We start from the raw sequence: 5,000 nt of genomic DNA, 5'->3' as shown, positions 1-5,000 counted from the left end.
TGTCAACTCATGGTCGGCATACCTCAGTCCATGCAGATTTTCATGGAATGAGCTTTTAACAGGCAACCTGTACTAACTCATTCTTACTATCATCTAAATCTTAAAACCTAAATGTGATTATTTACACATTCTTTCGTGTAAATGTCTCTCTGCCCCCCCCCTTTTTTTTGTTATCGCTGCTGTCATTATCATCATTGTTATTACTATTATTATTATCATCATCATTATTATTATTATTATCTTCACCATTATCATCATCATCCTCATTATTAGTATTATCATCACCATTATCATCATCACCCTTATCTATCACTATCTATACGACAACATATAATTCAATCCTGCCAATTAATATAAAAACTCATGATAATCATTCCGAAAACATTTCATTCTTCTCCTGCAGGACACAGTGGCTATATTTATACTGAATTATGTTGCTTAGATTCATGCAATGACTTTCACAATGACCAATTATTCAGTGTATTATTCAATTATGCAGTGTTACCTAGCATGATCAGCTGCAACAGAACAATAGTGGATCTTGACTTCACAAAACACAATGTTAATGAATGGAAGACCAGTTGTATGGGTCTTGGTCTCGTATCTGTGTGTGTGTATGTGTGTGTGTGAGTGTGTGTATATGTGTGTGTGTTTGTGTGTGTGTTTGTGTGTATGTGTGTGTGTGTGTGTGTGATGTGTGTGTATGTTTGTGTGTGTGTGTGTGTGTGTGTCTGTGTGAGTGTGTGTGTGCGTGTGTGTGTGTGTGTGTATGTATATGTGTGTATGTGTATGTACCTGTACTATAAGTACGTGTAAGCTATCTATTACTTTAAAGGTACAGAAACTGTATAATTTGACATTCGAGGAGATTATGTAAGCGATGAGAACATGTGATTCTTTAGCGATTATAGGTCATATACAAGTAAATTTCGCATTTTCACGATATGAAATGATAGGGTTAAAAATAATTTCTTAGCCTGAATATGGACGAAAAACGAAAACAAGAAGTATTTGCTTGTTTTCCCTTTTACAGAACTGAACTCAATCTTTTTTATTTCACGATATAAATTAATAAGGTTAAAAACAATTTCTGTGCTAGATTATGGACGAAAAACAAAAACAACATTTATTTGTATATTTTCCCTCTTACTAAACTGAACTCAGTATTTCTCATGCACCAAGCTAAATTAAGTTAACACACCAATCGGAGGAGAGCGATTTATTTAAGCGACTGTCGCACTGCGCAATACATATATATCTAAATGGAAATTTATTACTATTAACATGGCAGACCAATTTATGACATGAGTCATTATTGGTAATTATATCTCACAGATTTATTAGCCTGAATGATATATCTAAGACAGAAACCAACATTTTCCGATGATAGTTTAATATTTATTGATAAACATGTCGAAATTATTATGTCTGTAATAATGATGATCTTCTGGGTAATTTGGGGGTTGTTTGAAGGTTATTTTTTCCGTCTATCAATAGATAATTTCCGCATGACTTAACTCTATACAAATATCAGAATACTGAAGTTAGTCAAAAAAGCAATACCTTTTCAGCAAATGAAAAATTCTTGTATATATTCTTAAACAATAAATATTCATTTCTACCTCTTCCACGCAAAGAAATGAAAATAGTTATTTCTCACTGTAGATTTTCTTTTCATTTTCCCGAATTACTTGAGTTCATTTAACTCTTCATTCTTCTCTAATGCAATCATAGCCTGGCATTTGAACATGACGTTTTATGGCTGCATGATGAAATAATGTAGTAAGGCATAGATCATAGAATCATACTAGATCCATGGAAACTACCTATCTCCTCATACTAGAGCAACGTTAGGAAGCTTAGGTAAGTTAGGAAGTTAGAATATCCACTCGGGTATTCGGTGGAACTGGTTCAGAATTTCAAATGCAATGTCAGATATGCTTAGGTCTCTATGCAAAATTGAATGATGGAGTAAAACAATAATAGGTTGGTTATGCTTTTATACACATAAACATGTATCTCCATCTTTGCATATATGTAGACCTTCACTGTACCAATACACATACACACACACACACACACACACACACACACACACACACACACACACACACACACACACATATATATATATATATATATATATATATATATATATATATATATATATATATATATATATGTATATATATTATATATATATATGTATATATATTATATATATTATATATATATGTATATATATATATATATATATATATATATATATATATATATATATATTTGTCCACACATTCACACACACATATACACATAGATAGACAGATAGATAGATAGACAGATACGTATAATAAATAGATGCCTTATATACTATATAAAGCAGCCAACTACCTGCACGGGGAATTACGAGCAAAAGACAATATAGCTTGCCACAACATCTAGAAATCTATTCATTATAAAAAAATAGAAAAAAAAGAAAGAAAGAAAGAAAAAAAAATGTACGTCTCTTTGCACATCCAAAAACTGAGGAGTTATTAAAGGGATATCCACGGGCTGACGACCGCACAGGTGAAGACGCGCGCTTGTAGAGAAACTCGTCAGCTGGACACTGACAGAGAGACACAGCTGAGACAGAGAGAGGGTACACGGAGGGTTCGCCAGGACCATACGCTGTCACCATTTTTGTTTTATATGTTCAGTGTGTTTTATTATAGCACTTTTGTAACGGCCAATCCTCGTCAGCGGATTCATCTGTGACCTGTGATCCGATATTAGAAGGTAAAGATAATTATATCGGTTGTGTTTATGTAGTAAAGAGTAAGACACCAGAATTCATTGTTATATTTTCTTATTCCGAATTTATTTAATTTTACTTTTCATTTTCTGTTTTTAGTTAATTTTCAACCAGTGAAAATAGTACTAAGCAGAAAATATGCTGTTTGCAAAATGGCGAGGATCTTAACAATAACGACCCAAGCAACGCATTGCACAGTCATAATTCATAATTCAAAATGAGTGCTGATGGTAAATTGTTAAAATGAATTTGCATTTGCATTGAAATCATTTCTATAAATACTCTTACAAACATACACAGACATTTACACATGATCACACACACACGAATACACACACACACACACACACAAACGCACACACATGCACGCTTACACACACATACACATGCACACGTACTTGAAGACTAGATCTATTAAAAAACTAAACTTACGTTTATGAAAAGATTGGAACATAATAATGATAATTCTTAGATTTGTGAAGATGTAGAAATATAAAAAAAAGAAAGAAAGAAAAAAAAAAAAAAAAAAAAAAAAAAAAAAAAAAAAAAAATATATATATATATATATATATATATATATATATATATATATATATATATATAAATTTGATAGCCCAACTATTGGATTTCCTTTTGGCCATCTGCCTGTAGATCGGACCACACGCTGCCACTGCTAAGGTATTTGTTCTCAATTATAAAGCAACTAGGTCACGTATGACAGATTAACTGAAACGTGGTGAAGTTTCCCGTAGAGTTTATGAAATGTTTAAATGTCCGTTACTGGCCTCTGGGATTGAGCCAACCGCGACACATCCATTAATCCTTCAATCTATCTATCCATCCCTCTATCCATTAGTCTATTCATCCAATTATTTATCAATCCATCCGTCAGTCCGTTCACCCAGCCATCCATTCATACATGCACACACACACACACACACACACAGATATACATATAGATATATACATGCATGTTTATATATATATATATATATATATATATATATATATATATATATATATATATATATAGATTATATATATATATATATATATATATATATATATATATATATATATATATATATATACATATATGTATATATATATATATATACATATATATACATATATGTATATATATATATATATATATATATATATATATATATATATACAGATATATATACATATATCATTAAATCATAAATAAAGTCGCAACAGCATTTATAGCAAGGTATGAAGGCCAAACGCCATAACATTTTGAAAGGTCAAACTTTATGACCTTATCATGAGTAATTATACGCTGTTAATTCCAATTATATGTGGATATTTGTCAATACTGAGTATGCATATATACGCAGTAATAATGATAGTTAATGATGATTATGATGCTGATAATGATATTAATAGATGATGATGATTCTGATGATAATAATATAATAGTGATAATAAAGATAATTATGATGATAATGAGGATGGTAATGATAACGATAATAATCAGGACAAAAATAACAATTTAAAAAAATGATGATAGTGATAATAATAAGAATATTAAAGGTGGCAATGATGATCATCATGATAATGATAATAATGATAATGATAATAATAATAATAATAATAATAGTAATAATAATAATGATAATAATGATGATAATGATAGAAATAATTACTATGATTATGATGATAACAATGGTAATGATAAAGATAACAACACTAATAATGATAATAATGATAGTAATAATAATATTGATAATAATATGATAATAATAATGATAATAATAATGATAATAACAATGATAATGATTACAAAATCAAAGATAATAAAATAATAATCATAACGAAAATATGAATATTGATGACAAAGATCATAGAAATGATAATAGTAGTTCTCATAATCATAATGATATCAATAATAGTAATGATGATACTAAAAATATAAGCATTATTAGTACACCTACTGGAAGCGCTAGCAGCAATAGTAGTAGTCATAGTAATAGTAGTAGTAGTAGTAGGAGTGGTTGTTGTAGCAATAATCTTAATGATAATGACAGTATCAACAGTAATGATAATGGAATTAAAAAAGACATTAATAAAGAAATGAGACATGGCAATACAATAATGATGATAATAAGGATAATGATAATTATAATGATGATGATTACAACATTAAGCACGTTGATGATGATAACCATGATGATGATAA

Source organism: Penaeus japonicus, unplaced genomic scaffold (genome assembly GCF_977035675.1).
Source record: "Penaeus japonicus unplaced genomic scaffold, GWHDUDI00000001_assembly GWHDUDI00000021, whole genome shotgun sequence".
Taxonomy (NCBI): domain Eukaryota; kingdom Metazoa; phylum Arthropoda; class Malacostraca; order Decapoda; family Penaeidae; genus Penaeus; species Penaeus japonicus.
The sequence above is the reverse complement of the archived record's forward strand: the minus strand, read 5'-3'. Positions refer to the sequence as shown.